Source organism: Helianthus annuus, chromosome 3 (assembly GCF_002127325.2).
Source record: "Helianthus annuus cultivar XRQ/B chromosome 3, HanXRQr2.0-SUNRISE, whole genome shotgun sequence".
Classification (NCBI taxonomy): domain Eukaryota; kingdom Viridiplantae; phylum Streptophyta; class Magnoliopsida; order Asterales; family Asteraceae; genus Helianthus; species Helianthus annuus.
In genome coordinates, this window is record NC_035435.2 from 48719945 (window position 1) to 48738795 (window position 18851).

Genomic DNA, 18851 nt, shown 5'->3' on the forward strand with positions numbered 1-18851 from the left:
CACAATTTCATCCGCCGCTCCACATTTCTTTCAGTTTCTAAACCCTAGATCCTCCACCGCATAACTGAAGCACCTCCACCGCATAACTGAAGCACCTCCACCGCACCTCCACCGCACCTCCACCGCACCTCCACCGCTCATCCATGGAACCTGTCTTTGCCATCACCATCTTCTCCCCTTTCATCCATGGAACAGGTCATGTTTTTAACCCTATTTTGTACGTTTTTTTTTAATCTTTGTCAGATCTGTGATAATACTTTTAGATCTGTTTTAATACTTTTAGATTTGTGATAATACTTTTAGATCTGTGATAATACTTTTAGATCTGTGATAATACTTTTAGATCTGTGTTGGTTTTGTGATTATTTTAATGTTCTGTGAATGGATCAACATTAGGGCTTTTTGTTTGATAATTAGGGCTTTGTCAGATCTGTGAATGGACCAATTTTAATTTCTTGCATTAGGGCTTTGTCAGATCTGTGATAATACTTTTAGATCTGTTTTAATACTTTTAGATCTGTGATAATACTTTTAGATCTGTGAATCTTTGATAATTCTTTTAGATCTATGATAATACTTTTAGATGTGTGATAATACTTTTAGATCTGTGTTGGTTTTGTGATTATTTTAATGTTCTGTGAGATTTATAGAGAAAACGTAATTTCTGTTTCATAATTAGGGCTTTTTGTTTGATCTAATCGGTTACTGAATTATGGTTTTGTTTGTAAGGAGAATCCGATTGCAAGCTCACCGGCGAAGGAAGCATACAGGAATCGGCTGGCGGACAGAATGGTCTTTTGCCACTTTACAACTCTTTAAAGCCCATTGTACAAACCTCTTAAGCACAAGTGTTGAAAACTTGTTTTCAACACCTGATGATACCACGCGGATCTTAGCGGATCTACTTGACCCGGTTTTTGTTTGATGGATCCAATATATTCGTATTATCACAGTTTACAACAAAATCATTACAGCCTCAACATGGGAGTTATGGTGAGTGCATGCACATACCAAATAGTCATCGCTTAATATGATTTAAATTTGAATCTCTCTAATTAAAAGTAGTTTTGCTGTTACTTTGTTTTTTTAGGATTGGTTTGATCGAATTGCTGATTCGACTACTAGCCATCTCGATCTGATTCCCCACATGGTTTAGGGGTAATTGATTTTGTTTTTGACGTTTAAAGGTTTTAAAAATCATTGAATTTTGTATTAAATGGGAATTTCGACATCATTTCAGGAGAAGTTTAAAACAACAGGACTATGGAAGGATATACGGTGCTACATTGACAGTCAAGTGAGACCCCATCTCTTTGTTTAAAGTTCAAACACATAATTTGTTTTCAGTTTTTAATTTTCAATGAATTATACGAAAACGTAATTTCTGTTTCATAATTAGGGCTTTTTGTTTGATCTAATCGGTTACTGAATTATGGTTTTGTTTGTAAGGAGAATCCGATTGCAAGCTCACCGGCGAAGGAACCATACAGGAATCGGCTGGCGGACAGCCTCAACATGGGAGTTATGCAGAGTGCATGCACATACCAAATAGTCATCGCTTAATATGATTTAAATTTGAATCTCTCTAATTAAAAGTAGTTTTGCTGTTACTTTGTTTTTTTAGGATTTGTTTGATCCAATTGCTGATTCGACTACTAGCCATCTCGATCTGATTCCCCACATGGTTTAGGGGTAATTGATTTTGTTTTTGACGTTTAAAGGTTTTAAAAATCATTGAATTTTGTATTAAATGGGAATTTCGACATCATTTCAGGAGAAGTTTAAAACAACAGGACTATGGAAGGATATACGGTGCTACATTGACAGTCAAGTGAGACCCCATCTCTTTGTTTAAAGTTCAAACACATAATTTGTTTTCAGTTTTTAATTTTCAATGAATTATACGAAAACGTAATTTCTGTTTCATAATTAGGGCTTTTTGTTTGATCTAATCGGTTACTGAATTATGGTTTTGTTTGTAAGGAGAATCCGATTGCAAGCTCACCGGCGAAGGAACCATACAGGAATCGGCTGGCGGACAGCCTCAACATGGGAGTTATGGTGAGTGCATGCACATACCAAATAGTCATCGCTTAATATGATTTAAATTTGAATCTCTCTAATTAAAAGTAGTTTTGCTGTTACTTTGTTTTTTTAGGATTGGTTTGATCCAATTGCTGATTCGACTACTAGCCATCTCGATCTGATTCCCCACATGGTTTAGGGGTAATTGATTTTGTTTTTGACGTTTAAAGGTTTTAAAAATCATTGAATTTTGTATTAAATGGGAATTTCGACATCATTTCAGGAGAAGTTTAAAACAACAGGACTATGGAAGGATATACGGTGCTACATTGACAGTCAAGTGAGACCCCATCTCTTTGTTTAAAGTTCAAACACATAATTTGTTTTCAGTTTTTAATTTTCAATGAATTATACTAATTGTGATACTCTTATTGTGCAGCTCTACGGTTTGTAGGTTGAAGTTTGCTTAACACGCTTCAACCGTCGAACATGGTGCGGCTCAATTGAATAAGGAATGAAGTAGGTAATGTAGCTAGAATCTTGGCAGAAGGAAGCGACTGGAGTTTGTTTTTTAAGGTATTTACCGATTTTATTTACTTAATATTTAATGCATCTTTCCTGTTGTCATCGTATAACGTATTTATTTGTTCATGAGCTTTTTGTTTCTTGCCCCTTCTCCTGCAGGTAGTAATTTCAATCTATCTTTTCAAGTTGCTTGTGGTGAACAACTTTCCCACATCAATGGGAGTAGGTATGATTTTTGCTCTTTTTCTCATTGCTTCATGCTAGGTGCTTGGCCGGTTAGGCGGGCTGTGTAACGGGCCAAAACTACGGGCAGGTCGACCCAAAACACGTTTCGAATGGTTTTGATAAATAATTAGGGTGTCCAATATAAGCACAGATTTTGTATCATTATTATAATATACTACTTTGAATAAACTGATTCAAAAATTTTATGTACTAAAAGTACACTTTGCACGGCTGTCGACCTATTTGACTTGCTTGCCATATTTTTTTAGCTAATTTATTGTTTGACCCGTTAGATATAAACATAGTCGGAATTGGATCGACCCGTTTGTAAGTGTTTGACCTGTTTGCTGTTACTTTGTTTTTTTAGGATTGGTTTGATCCAATTACTTTGGTAGTCTATATAATTTGTGTGCTTTATAATGGTCTTTTTTGTATTTAAAGAAACTAACTTTGTTATTCTATTTTAACCATGAAGCATGATGGTCTGTTTTGGTTTCTTATGTGTGTTATATTTGTATTTTTAAGCTTGATTCTTTAGGGGATTTAGGGGAAAAATTAAAGATTTTGTGTGTGGAGATATAATTAGTTATATGTGTTTTTATGTTTTGATTATGCAGATTTGAAATATTATAAAAATTCAACTGGCTTTGTTTTACTGTTGTTTCGAATTTTGAAATAAGAATCTAGGTTAAAAGCTATATAGTTTGTGTGCTTTATAATGGTCTTTTTTGTATTTAAAGAAACTAACTTTGTTATTCTATTTTAACCATGAAGCATGATGGTCTGTTTTGGTTTCTTATGTGTGTTATATTTGTATTGGATGTGAAGTGTGTTTAGTTAGAATCCAACTTCAACTTATAATCCAAAGACAATTCAAAAAGCAAGTCATGTCAGTAGCTTTTCTTTGACTTTTGTCCTTTTTGTTTTTTTACTACTTACCACTGGAGATAAACTAAAAACTGAAATGTGGAGCGGCGGATGAAATTGTGGTTGTAAACTGTGATAATACGAATATATTGGATCCATCAAACAAAAACCGGGTCAAGTAGATCCGCTAAGATCCGCGTGGTATCATCAGGTGTTGAAAACAAGTTTTCAACACTTGTGCTTAAGAGGTTTGTACAATGGGCTTTAAAGAGTTGTAAAGTGGCAAAAGACCATTCTATCCTTCCTATATGCTTTATAAAGTAGTATAGAAGTATAGATACATATGTTGGTGTTACGGTGGGTATACTTTTTTTTGCGAAATACATACAAGAGTCGCCATTATGAAATCTTATATTGCTTAACATATTGAATCAATAGCATGCTCAGTTAGGTGGGCATTATGAACTCTCAGATTTGATTTACTGACTGATATTGATCTTTTTTTTATGGTCAAACACTTAAGACAGCTTGCTTGCTTGCTGCAGTCTCTATAAACACTGTGTGAAAGACCACATGCTTGCTTCAGTCTCTATAAATACTTCAGATGTATCAACACTCTACAAACACTCAACTACACTCAACTGAGACGAATTAAACTTTCAAATTGTAAGTTTATCTCAGTTGAACTAACACTCAACTACACTCAACTGTGAGGCTATGATGCATAAGCTGAGCCTGTCGACTCTATGATGCATAAGCTGAGCCTGTCGACTCTATGATGCATAAGCTGAGCTTGTGTTCTTAATATGTCTGAACTGAAACTGTTAAGGCTATGATGCATAAGCTGAGCCTGTGAGGTTACATATGTGTTTCTTGTGCTTAAAACAGCTGTACATCATGCTTTAAAGGTTGTTTAAGTTTAGTGGAAAATTACTCTTGTACATCATGCTTTAAAGCGGAGTTACATAACACAATAGACTGTGATGATTGTATTTTGAGGGTACATAGGAGATCCGAGTAGCATCTTGGCGGGGCAATATCCAGGTTGCATAGTTCTCACTTTGCAACCGTGTGTTGCAGCCATGGCTTTACCGGTAGTTGTGTTCATCTCTCAATTACATGTCTGAGTCTTCCAGTTGTAAAAGTATTAATCTGTCTGAACTAAAAGTGTTTTGAGGCTGTGATGCAAAAACTGAGCCTGTGTAATCTATCTGAACTGAAAGTGTTTTGAGGCTGTGATGCAAAAACTGAGCCTGTGTAATCTATCCAACAACTCAAGCAAATGTTTTCTTTGCATTTTAGGGGGAACATGGGTGCATCTCTCCACAGGGCATACAAGACACAGGTTATTGGCGGCAGCTCGCCATATTTAACATATAAAAAAACTTTATATGTTAAATTTGGCGGGCTTCCGCCAATGACCTGTGTCTTGTATGCCCTGTGGAGAGATGCACCCATCTTCCCCCTAAAAAACATAGAAAACATTTGCTTCAGTTGTTGGACCAAGCGAACCTTGCATAATGCGTCAAGGGAAACTATTGGTCGAGCGAGACATTTGTTCAGGTATCCTTATTTCATGATAAAATGATTATGAATAGCTGTGCATAAACTAATCGCAAGTTTGTTTGGTATATGCAGGGTAAAAGGGAACAGTAGTGTTCAGCACTGTGTCATTCTTGCTTGGTGCCATCACCTCAGTTGTCTCTGGCTTACCATCCGTGTACTTTACTAAAATTTGATCGGTGCAGTGAGCATGCGAGCGCAACAAGTGCAGCCGCAGCGGCGCGGTGAGGGCAGCCGCAACGAGCGCAGCGGCATGGTTAATAAAAAAATAAAAAAACTGCCACCTCTAAGTAGATATGTATCAGAATGTACAAATTCATATTTATTGTTTTGTTTATGCGTTTAATCGTTTGATTAACGACTCGATTGATTTGTTTGTAACCATTTGTCTGTAAACGAACTTATTTATCTTACTTTAATTTTTGTATTAAGCTGATCCTGTGAGGCTATGATGCATAAGCTGAGCCTGTGAGGCTATGATGCATAAGCTGAGCTTTGTTCTTAATATGTCTGAACTGAAACTGTTAAGGCTATGATGCATAAGCTGAGCTTGTGAGGTTACATATGTGTTTCTTGTGCTTAAAACACTCGTACATCATGCTTTAAAGGTTGTTTAAGTTTAGTGGCAAATTACTCTTGTTGTGTACTCCGGATTTTGTGTTCTTAATCTGTCTGAACTGAAAGTGTTTGAGGCTGTGATGCGAAAGCTGAGCTTGTGTTCTTAATCTGTCTGAACTAAAAGTGTTGAGTCTATGATGCATAAGCTGAGCTTGTGTTCTTAATCTGTCTGAAGTAAAAGTGTTTTGAGGCTGTGATGCAAAAACTGAGCCTGTGTAATCTATCTGAACTGAAAGTGTTTGAGGCTGTGATGCAAAAACTGAGCCTGTGCAAGGTTCGCTCGGTCCAACAACTCAAGCAAATGTTTTCTTTGCATTTTAGGGGGAACATGGGTGCTTCTCTCCACGGGGCATACAAAACACAGGTTATTGGCGGCAACCCGCCATATTTAACATATAAAAAAACTTTATATGTTAAATTTGGCGGGCTTCCGCCAACAACCTGTGTCTTGTATGCCCTGTGGAGAGAAGCACCCATCTTCCCCCTAAAAAACATAGAAAACATTTGCTTGAGTTGTTGGACCGAGCGAACCTTGCATAATGCGTCAAGGGAAACTATTGGTCGAGCGAGACATTTGTTCAGGTATCCTTATTTCATGATAAAATGATTATGAATAGTTGTGCATAAACTAATCGCAAGTTTGTTTGGTATATGCAGGGTAATAGGGAACAGCAGTGTTCAGCACTGTGTCATTGACAGTCAAGGTGCCATCACCTCAGTTGTCTCTGGCTTACCATCCGTGTACTTTACTAAAATTTGATCGGTGCAGTGAGCATGCGAGCGCAACAAGTGCAGCCGCAGCGGCGCGGTGAGGGCAGCCGCAACGAGCGCAGCGGCATGGCTAATAAAAAAATAAAAAAACTGCCACCTCTAAGTAGATATGTATCAGGATGTACAAATTCATATTTATTGTTTTGTTTATGCGTTTAATCGTTTGATTAACGACTCGATTGATTTGTTTGTAACCATTTGTCTGTAAACGAACTTATTTATCTTACTTTAATTTTTGTATTAAGCATCATCTATCGCGCCTTTGCTGACTGACTTTTATAGATCACTACTTTAGGGAGAATGAACAATTATCCAAATATGGAGATACTAAATCTGCTCGAGGTATGATGCTGGTTGAACTTAAGAAACTAATTGAAGGAAATCCTTTATTTTGTGACAAATTTCAGTTCCAAACCTTAGGAATTCAAGATTAAGGACTCTTACAAACCTAAGACTGTTTGGGAAATTTTTGACTATGTTTTGTACATCTTACAATATAGTAGTTAATGTTAGTTATTTGTGAATTTGTATCACAATTTGAACCAACAAAAGCCTAGGTAGTCCGTCTATTTCAGGTAACATAACTAGAATCAAACAATTTTCTTTGTTTTCTCCTGAGTCGCACAATAACCACCAAACGCCATCACGAAACCACCAATCGCCGCAAATCGCTGATTCTCGCCGCTGAAGAAGGCCTCAACCGACCATCACATTCTGCTACACTACCACCATCGTCGTCACAAGCCACATTGGAAACTACATCCCCGTAGATAGCCCTAAACTCACCAACTTAAGTGATACCACTCCCGCCGCATCGCGCGGGTAAGTGACTAGTTGATAATAATGGAAATCCTCTTGATTTCGTTAAAATGTTCTGTGCAGGTACATTCATAGCAAAGGAAGAAGAAACTTCAAAAGCCGAAGAATCGGTGAAGAATGAAACAATGTGCTCAACATGCGATAACGTCAAGACTGATAATGATAAACTTGTGAAAGACATGGCAAGTTTGGCATCTGAAGTCAAAAAGTTGAAAGACGAGAAGCACGTTGCTGAAAATCAGATTCTTATTCTGAAAGAAAATTGTGAGAAGTTGAAAGCTGAAAATGACAAACTGTTGGTTGGTTTTAACAGTTTGACTTTGAAAAATCAAGAATTTGAAGGGCAAGTGAAAATTCTTGAAGATGGGAGAAATGTGTTCAGTAAAAACAACATTGAAAAACAGAAGATGATAAATTCCCATCTTCAGAAAATTATCGAACTTGAAAAAGAAGGTGAACGCGCTCAAAAGAAAATCAAAAAGTTGGAAAAAGAGCTTGAAGACAAACAGAAATCTTCAGAAGATTTAGATTTCTGGATTAAGCTTGAAAACAAGAATCTGAAAGCGAATGAATCAAAATTTCAGGAACAGATAAAAGTTTTGATAAATGAAAAATCTGTTCTTGAAAATTTGAAGAATGATAATGAGAAAACAATTAGGTCTCATTTTGGGAGAATATCTCAGCTTGAAAGTGAAGCTGAGAATTCGAGGAACAAAATTGATGAACTTGAAAAGAAATTGATAGGTTTTGTGACTAAATCAGACAGTTTGAATTTTCCCTGTCCAAAACCAATCAATTCAGTTCCAATAAGTGAAAATGTTACAAACTTTGACAAAGTCAAAGTTGCAGATTGTGATGAGAAAACTGATGATGAAAATGAGAAATTTTATTCAGCAGATGAGTCTGAGACAGAGTCTGATGCTGAAATTAAGAAAAAGAAAACAATTTCAAAATTAAGAGGAAAACTTCAGAAAACTGTTTTGCACTCGACTGAAAAGGGAGAATGCTCTAAGCAAAAACCTGTGAAGAAGATTGTAGAACAGAAACAAAAATTTAAAAATGAAGAAAAAAATTCATCAGTACGATCATCCAATCAAAAGATAAAATTACAAAAAGTAGAAAATGAAAATTCAAAAATTGTTGGGTGCAGGACAGACCACAGTACTTCAAAGCCAAATCTAGCAAACTTAAGGAAGGAATATCACCAAGCCAGACAATGCTATGATCTGAGCGTTTGGTGTGAAGGTGGTATACGGTACGATAACAGAGTGTGTTACAGCTGCGAATATCACGGACACATTGCTGTTAACTGCCAATACTGGAGTTATGAGACCAGGAGGTGCTATAATTGCAATATCAAAGGTCACATTGCCAGAGATTGCCCAAGGAGATCGCATGAAAGATTGAGGGCCAATTCTCAGAAAATGGCAAAGAAGAAACCAGTCGTTGTCAAGCCCAAAGAATTGAAAGTTTCGGGCCAAAACGTCAGAGAACAGAAGGTCAAAGAACCTAAAGTTCAAGAAACAAAAGTGAAGCTTTCTCAGGGGCAGAAAGACCGACTGAGGAAAAAGAGAAAGAAAGCGAGAGAATATCTCGAAAAGATTTTGTCCTCGGGTTCACCCGACAGATTGAAGAAGAGTGCTGATAAATCGATTCACTCGACAACTAAGTCAAGTAAACCAAATTCATCAGATACAAATCTGAGGACGAAAAAGGAAAAGAAGAAGGTAACATTCTGTGGCGATGAATCTGTTTCTTCGAAAACAAAGGAGCCACATGTCGGCGATGAATCTGACTCATTAAAGTCAGACAATCCACATTCAGGCAATGATTCTGGTATGGTAAAACCAGAAGAGCCATGTGTTGAGGTAAAGGTCGAGAATTCTAGTTTAATAATGGATGAGAAAAATTTTCCACCATTGTTGAACAAAAATTCAAAATCACCCAAGGCTGGTCAGGCTTGGGTGAGACTTTTCAAATAGAAAAACCTGACTTGCCGGAGCTCCCAGGTTTGTAAGTTTGGAGCATGAAGCGGCATCCTTCTAAATCAATGTTTGAGATTTTGCAGGAATTGCCGGAGATCCCAAGATGGTATCGTGGATCATGAATCGGCATCTGTCTAAAATTCTAATCGGTAACGTCAATCAAACAAACGGTAAAAAGGTTTGTTTGTATTTTTCTTTCTAGTGGTATTAGACGAGTTTATATTTTTGCAATTGGTACAGAGAATTCTGGACTGCAAATGGTAAATCAAGGACATTAACTTGTACTTGGATTTTCCTACATATGATCGAAAAACAAGATGATGAAGTAACCCCGTACCTAAAATGTTTGGTAAACAAACTAATGTTTTCTGGAAAAACCATTTTGACTAAAACAAACTTAAATGTTTTGAGATCACAATGGGAAAATAATTTGTTGTGAGGCGGAGTTCTGATTGTTTACGCCATATGGATGGAGAATTGAAGTGATTCTCATCATGTTGTCAATTTTGTACAGTTTGTTTCAAATTTTCCCAGAAAATCAAAATTGAAACATATTTTGATTTTAGGGGGAGAAAAATTTTAAAAAAATTAGAAAATTTGAAAAAGTCAAAAACATTGAAAAAGTCAAAAATGAGTTTTTGTTGCATAAAAGAGGAGATGATAGTACATCAGTGGACTATCACAGCACGCTAAAGAAATGTAATGTAAAATGTGATAAACGGTCTCACTGATGATGTGACGATAGGTTTTTGTACATTTAGTATATTTATTCGGGATATAAACCTAAAATTTCAAACTTGTGAAATTCGTGGGGAACACTACTTGGATATATAGGTAACCCCTGAAATCTCGTTTGAAAGGTCTCGTATTCTGATACACTAGGTGTTTATACTCTATGATGTCTGGGGTATTATTCTGGGACTTCTGCTGAACGGTAGTTCTGACCTAGTCCTTGGCTAATACTTTCCGCAAAATGCTTGGAACATAGCACAAAGCCCTCAGTTGATTAGACAATAAAATTGATAATCATCTGTTGTAGCTAAAAAGATCCTCTAAAGGGGACACACTGCTAAGTCGAAGCTGATATCTCTCTGCTGAACGGAAGTTCTGACCTGAGATCCCTCAGTTCTCGCATCTTTCCCCTAATTTATGTACAGATATCATTGTAGTATTCATACCTTTAAGACTGAATATTGGGATTCTGGATACGGGAGTATATTCAAGAGGTGGGACACATGAATTGAACTAAGTTCATAAAACACCTAAATAGTATCCTGAATAGATTGAAAATTGTATGAAAATTTAAGAGGACAATTATATCGTCAATCTACGTGAATCGTTTAGAACTTAAAACGATTAGAAGCTTAACGGTGCGTGTGATGTGTTTCAAAAACTGATATGATCCTCTTACACAAACTCACAAAAATATGTTTTTACATATTTCATTTCTGCATTTAAATTTTTATCTTTGCATTTACGTTTTATAGTTTAAAAAATTCAAAAAGATTTTCGACAACTGATGTTGAAGAACTGATTTTCAAAATCTCAAAGGCTAAACTTGATGGACAGACAGGTTGGTTAATTGGTTTGAAATGTTTAAAATGATTCATTAGGTTGAATCAGAAATTGAAATGTTTCAAATTTGTGTTCAGTGTTTAAATTGTGAAAATTCTCAAAAGTTTAGTTGATTCATTAAGTTGAATCACAACATTATTTGTTTGTGATAGAGTGTTTGAGATGTATGTAGATGATGCAGATGATGAGCTGAACAGAGAGAAGCCAGGAGATAATTTCTTTGGTGGTAACAAATCCCAGACGTCTATCCTAGCTGGATGATAGGGGGAGTCTGATGAAAGTTATAGCCAAAGAAAGAAAGATCCAGGCAGAATTCCTGAAGAAGACCGAGTTATATCCGAGAATGTCATGTTGAAGACTCTCACTGAAGATTCCGTCAACATTCAAGGGGGAGTCTGTTGGTGCAGTTGTCTGTCGACTACATCTTCGTTCGAGTCTTAGAATAGGATTGATTGAAAAATGTAGGATATACGAGAAATAGTGAAATTGTATAGGTTTTAGATGTTGGATAGCTCATTAGGTCCATTTAGTGTTTGGACCGCTCGAACGTCAATTGTATGAACCGCTCGAGTGAACAAACAAGTGGATCGCTCGAACGACATCATGTAGGACCGCTCGAGTGACTACTTGGACCGCTTATTGGGCCTGTCCAATAAGCGGTTCCAAAACACTGTATATACCCCATGAGCGATCTCAGTTGTAACAGTTGGAGAAATCGTGCCGAAGTGCTGCCGGTGCGAGATTTGAAGTGTAATCAGCGTCAAATCAATAAAACAAGTAGTTAAAGTGATCTGCGTGCTATTTCTACCTTAGTTTCTTGTTATTCCGCACCTGAAACCAAGGAGAAAGCCTCTGATCGACTCATTCGGGTCAGAATACGATCCTACATACACCAACAGAAATACGCCAATTCTTGGGTTTGGCGGGGTATTACAGACGATTCATTAAAGACTTCTCCAAGATTGCACAACCGCTTACTCTACTGACACAGAAGGGTGTCAGCTACCGTTGGGGAGATTCCCAGGAAACGGCTTTTCAGTACCTGAAGGATAGACTATGCAGTGCACCTATCCTCTCATTGCCAGAAGGCACGGATGATTTTGTGGTTTATTGTGACGCATCGATACAGGGGCTTGGTTGTGTATTGATACAGTGGGATAAAGTTATTGCCTACGCTTCTCGACAACTCAAAGTTCATGAACGGAACTACACGACGCACGATTTAGAGCTGGGAGCTGTTGTTTTTGCGCTTAAGATATGGCGACACTACGTGTACGGTACCAAGTGCACTATTTACACCATTCACAGGAATCTCGAGCATATCTTCAAGCAGAAGGAATTGAACATGCGTCAACGACGATGGGTCGAGTTACTTAATGATTATGAATGCGCCATCAAGTACCATCCAGGCAAGGCCAATGTTGTGGCTGACGCCCTTAGTCGGAAAGACACCTTACCTAGGCGTGTACGAGCCTTGCAGCTCACTATTTAGTCCAGTCTTCCTGCACAGATACGAACTGCTCAGATGGAAGCATTAAAGCCTGAAAACGTCAAAGCTGAAGCCTTACGCGGCTCAAGGCAACGAATGGAACAAAAGGAAGACGGCGCCTACTATGTAACAGGGCGTATTTGGGTCCCACTTTTTGGCGGTTTACGTGAGCTGGTAATGGATGAAGCTCACAAGTCCCGCTACTCGGTACATCCAGGGTCGGATAAAATGTACCACGACATCAGAACTACATACTGGTGGCTTAGCATGAAAGCCCATATCGCTACTTACGTCGGCAAGTGTTTGACATGTGCAAAGGTCAAAGTGGAGTATCAGAAACCAGCAGGCCTACTTCAGCAGCCCAAGATACCGCAATGGAAATGGGAAGAAATTTCCATGGATTTTGTTACAGGCCTATCCAGATCCCAGCGCGGGAACGATACTATTTGGGTGATCGTTGATCGACTCACGAAGTCTGCTCATTTCTTGGCTATCAAAGAAACGGATAAGTTCTCCACTCTAGCAGACATATATCTCAAAGAAGTTGTTTCTAGGCACGGGGTGCCAACCTCTATTATTTCGGATCGGGATGCACGATTCACCTCAGAACTATGGCAAGCGATCCACAAATCTTTTGGCTCTCGGTTAGACATGAGCACAGCATATCATCCTCAGACGGATGGGCAGTCTGAGCGAACGATCCAGACTCTTGAAGACATGCTTCGGGCATGTGTTATTGATTTCGGCAACGGCTGGGAAAAGCATCTCCCTTTGGTGGAGTTTTCGTATAATAACAGTTATCACACCAGCATACAAGCCGCTCCATTTGAGGCATTGTACGGACGTAAATGCCGGTCACCTCTCTGTTGGGCAGAGGTGGGGGATAGTCAGATCACGGGTCCAGAGATTGTAGTGGACGCCACGGAAAAGATTGCACAGATACGACAACGCATGGCGGTAGCACGCGACCGTCAGAAAGCCTACGCAGATAAGCGTAGAAAACCGTTGGAATTTCAGGTCAGGGACCGGGTTTTACTTAAAGTCTCACCCTGGAAGGGTGTGGTTCATTTTGGCAAACGGGGCAAACTAAATCCGCGGTATGTCGGACCGTTTGAGATCATTGAGAAAATAGGCAAAGTGGCCTACAAGCTAAACCTACCAGCTGAACTCGGTGCAGTTCACAACGTATTTCACGTGTCGAATCTGAAGAAGTGCCTGTCAGATGAGACCCTCATAGTTCCTTTTAAGGAACTCACTATCGACGAGCGGTTGCAGTTCGTCGAGGAGCCAGTTAAAATCACGGACCGGGATGTTAAGGTCCTCAAAAGCAAGAGAATCCCTCTTGTTCGAGTTCGTTGGAACTCCCGACGTGGCCCAGAGTACACCTGGGAACGCGAAGACCAGATGACAGAAAAGTACCCCTAGTTATTCGGAACCAATGCAACCACTACTGAGACTGAAGCTACTACTGCGGAATTTCGGGACGAAATTCCAAATCAACGGGGCGATGATGTGACACCCCAGGAAAACCAGTAAACGATATAACTTACCTAGCTTCCTCAGTAACCGCATGCTAAATTTCGGGACCAAATTTCTTTTAAGTTGGGGATAATGTGACAACTCGAATTTCCAAGATTTCTATTTCGCAGTTATTGCACGTTCATTTATTGTTTAGTTGTGTTTGCACAATTAGTTGCTATGGAATTGTATACGTTTTAATACAATGAACGGTATTATGTGATTATACATGGTTATGTGTTAATTGTGAAAGACTTGCCAAATGCATAAACTTGGTGGTGAAACTGTGAAATTGTTGTGAGATGGTGTGCTTGTGTAAAGTGTAATAATTAAGGGTGTGTAGAGTGATTAGTGAAACTTATATGATACTTAACCCTAATCCCTTTTCACTAATCATTTTCACAAAAACCAAAGCACTGTATTCTCTAATCCCCTAGCAATCATCATCACCACCATCATTGGCACAAGACATTTATCACTTTTGATTCCTCTCTTTCTCTAGAATCCTTAAAGGTAATTGTTTAATACTTGTAAACCCTAATTGATAGTCTGATTGTATCAGTTCTTGATTATCGTGAGACTTGTAAACCCTAGCTTTCATATGATGGTTTTGTGCTTTGATTGATGCTTGATTATTGTGTTATGATGATGATTGGTCGTGAAATCGTCTGTTTGTATGATGATGTTAATTGTTGAATTGATTTCTGACATGTAATGTACGAATTAGGGTTTCCAGATCGTATGAATTATAGTACGTAACTGTGGTATGTATAAAGTGTAACTGCTGCAATCACAGAGAACGCGTGAATGAATGTTTGTCTGAGGTTTGTGAATGAATGTAATTGTCTGAGTTTCATATGCTCTATAGTCTGAATTTTGGAAGTTGTAAGTGGTCCGACTTTTGTTAAGCTTTGGAGGTCCGATCTTTAGTAATGAGAATGTGGTCCGATCTTTAAACTAGTTAATGTGATCCGAACTGTTACTATATTGCATAGTGTCCGAGGATGTTATGATGTTATGTAGGCATTGATGTCCGAGTTTGTACATAACACATCATATCCGAGTTTTATAAGATGTAATAGTCCGAGTTTTACATCACATATGGTCCGAATTTCATGAGATCTAGTGTCCGACGTTTAAACCCTAGTAACAAGGGTCCGAGCTTTACAAGGGGGATGATGTTCGGCTTTTATGTGCATCACATAGTCCGACCTTTAGACATGGGGTGTGGTCCGAATTTGTGGCATGGGAACAAGGGGGTCCGACTTTTAACCCCATACCCCTTTGGTCCGAGTTTTGAACCCCCAAACCCTAACCCATGGTCCGACTTTTAACCCCACACCTTTTGTTGTCTGAGTTTTAATCCCTTGTTGCATGATCCGACTTTTAAACAGGGGAACCCCCCCCCCCCCAACACTTGTCTGAGTTTTAAGAAGAGTATGGCCCTGTCCTACTTGTGTGTGATTTAAATTGAAGCCAAGTTGTAAGATAAAAGCATGTTGATCTGTTAAGGAATGAATGATGAAATTAAAGTCAAACTCTGTTAAATTGTTAAGCTCATTAACGATGTTAATATGTTAAGAATGTTAACGGTGGCCAATAGGTTAATATTCACGTTAGACTAAACTGTGAAGTTCAAGACGCGACGCATGAATTACGTGAAAACGATTAACTGTTTACGTGACGTATGATTCTATATATGATCGTATGATACTGAATGCAACTGTATGATCTTGCATGCGTGAACATTCTATGTGATATCATCATGTACACCATAAACACACAAAACACAGTTGCTTGAATATCAAGGATTTGTAAACCCTAAGTTGATGCAAACACTTACATCGTATCATGTGCAATGTATCCTAGGTCGTGTGTAACGGACTTAGACATTTAATAAACCCTAGAAGCAATAACATACCGAGCAAATCAAGGTGAGTTCACACTCTTACTAAGGCATGGGATTCCCAGGGCACGGGAATTGGGATTGAAGGAATGAGATTGAATAGATTCATACTGACACTACCACTAGACTACCATACCAGCGTCCTCGGTTGTGCAGGACACATACGTAAACCTACGTATGCTTATACTACTTACTGTCCTTGGTTGTGCAGGACACATGCGTAAAGCCCACATATGCATATGCTTCTTACTATCCTCGGTTGTGCAGGACCCCTACGTAAAATCTACGTATACTTATACTTACTACTATCCTCGGTTATGAAGGATACTCACGTAAAACCTACGTGTATTTATACTTACTACTATCCTCGGTTGTGAAGGATACTTACGTAAACCTACGTAAAGCTTGTACGTACTACTGTTCTCGGTTGTGAAGAACACTTATGATTACGAATAGTCTAGTGGTTATACAACATGGGAAGCCCCCACCAATAGAACGTACTATCGGCCCAGTAGAGCCACATGTTACAAACGAACTTACTATTACGCATTTACTTTATGTGAACTCGCTCAACTAGTTGTTGATCCTCTGTTACATGCCTTGCAGGTCGTTAGATATGTAACATCTGTGCCTGTAATCATTGTGAACAGTTCAATTATCAATAAAATAATGTTATTTGATCCCAATGTTTGTTTCATTGTGTTTTACATTTTTCGTGTTTTGACTTTTGTTCAATTTCAAACTCTACATCGCTTTCTGGAGAGTTATACGTTAACTAGTGCGTAAACGTACTCAGTTTAATGCGACAAATACTCCAGAACATCAACATATACTCAACGTACCTTAAATAACCTTTACATAACTTAGAAATAAGTTTTGAAGGCTTTGGTATAGCAAAAACAAGTTAATTCGCTTACAGGGACTAAACTTGACAAACTGCGAAAGTATGCCAATTTGAACTGTAACGGACATTCCGGAACATGTCCATAAGTTAAACATACCATAAATATCCTTTACATAGCTTAGAAATAGGCTTTGAGGGGTTTGGTATGCTAAAACAAACTTTTGGATCATTCAGGAACTAAAAGTGTCAAAAAGTGCATAAGTTTGCACTTTCGCGCATAACTTACGTTCTGAATACATCCAGACATCCAAAAACTTATGTAAGCATCCTTATATTATGCCTTAGTGTTTGGCATGAGAAAAATCCATTCGTCGCGTCATTTGGATCGTCTTTCACGCTTATGCGCATTCCGTCGTAATTAAGCGAACATCGCGATCGTACGGCCAAACGAACCGACATCCGACATATTTTTGGGCATGTTTCATGTCCACAATGTTTAGGCATCATTTTGGGGCCTTAAAGATGGCTTTACAGGTCTTAAAAGGGCTGGAAATAGCTTCAAAACGCAACAGGGGCCAAATACGTAAATTCTGCAAGAGGTGCAGATCAGACGGGGCTAGGCGACCCGCGTAAGACCTGCACCCACTTTCACGCGGGCCGCGTGAACATGTCTGACAGAAGATTTTGCATTTAATGCAGAATCTGGCCTTTCGTTCGATCAAAGGGCGATGCCTTTTCACCCAAATGAAGGGCCAAGGGTCAAGTTCACTGAATTTAACCCCTGGACACATGTACGCACGAGATCAAGGCACGATATTCGATAAAACGATCCTAACGGTTCCACTTTTCCTATAAATACCCCCCCCTTTAGTGTAAAATTCACAAAATCAGATCTTAGAGCTCTAAGTTGAAACCATTGTTTCATACCTGAGCTATTTGGTCTTGATTAGCACTCGGGGACCCTCCGTAAGTCTTCTTTCGCTCTTTTATTCGCTTTTCGAGTCCGAAAGTCAACGTTTTGTTGACTTTCTGCATAGACCAGCTTATGGTCGATGCGAAGTTCATGGAGCTTCATAACGTGAGCGTGATCATGATGGTCATGGTCCGTAGTGACCATACCTACTGATCACCACGTTATCTAGGCTCGGTGACGAGTCGTAGTTTCGGCCAAAATGTGCATTCTTGCATATTTTGTAACCAAACTACTCGTGGGCATCAAAGCCGTTTGTTTTGATGTCAAACCTGTTTCTAAACTTAGTTAAGCATGTTCTAACATGCTTAGCTCGTCACTTTTAGTTTAGTGCTTATATAGGGTCGTAAGGTAAGCGATCTAAACCATCGCTTATGCTTTCGAACCCGACCCATTTGGTCGGTCGTTAGGACCTGACCAAACACATTAGGTGACCATAGCTATAACCTTCCGAGGTTATACCTTGTGGTCACGATGTTAGGCGTTCCAGACGCGTTCTACGCGAACGACGCGTAAAGTGGCATAAGCTACCTAAACGGGTCGTGATGGACCGTAAGCACTTAGGTTGAGTTTCATTTTAGTATGTAGGCTTTGTTAAACCATATTACACGAGTCTCCATACTCGTTTGGTTTTCGAACCCGCGTACTGTCCGATCCTTTCGATTTGGTCCGGTATATTAACATAGCTACCTATTAGGTGCCGTTGATATTCCGTGACCTCTCGGATTATCTGGTTATTTCACAAGAACAACAAAGCAACCTCAGGTGAGTACATTGAACCCCTCTTTTACTGTTTTCCAAACTGTTTTGGGGTGAAACACATGTGCCTATCTGTTACTTTCATGTTTTCCATGTTTTCACATCATATATCTGCTATGCTCATTAGTACATTACAGTACATGATTTCATCACATTTCATGCTAAGTATGCCCATTGTGTGCGTACTTAGTACATTGATTTACATTACATTTTCTGTTGCATATGTTTACTCAGCATATGGACACATTGATTTACATGAACATTTCTGTTGCATATGTTTACTCAGCATATGGACACATTGATTTACATAAACATTTCTACTGCATATGTTTACTCAGCATATGGGCACATGCCTTCATTTTGTTATGACATTTGGTTTGTTTAACATGGGA

At 38.7% G+C, this 18851-nt stretch overlaps 1 long non-coding RNA gene across 1 annotated transcript; it reads left to right on the plus strand.

Moving 5' to 3' along the window:
- The first annotated feature begins 1911 nt into the window (after positions 1-1911).
- LOC110896560 lies at positions 1912-2514 on the plus strand. Its single transcript, XR_002567991.2, has 4 exons — positions 1912-2061; positions 2159-2226; positions 2309-2365; positions 2465-2514. It is a non-coding gene; the product is annotated as an uncharacterized LOC110896560 (long non-coding RNA).
- Positions 2515-18851: the final 16337 nt, after the last annotated feature.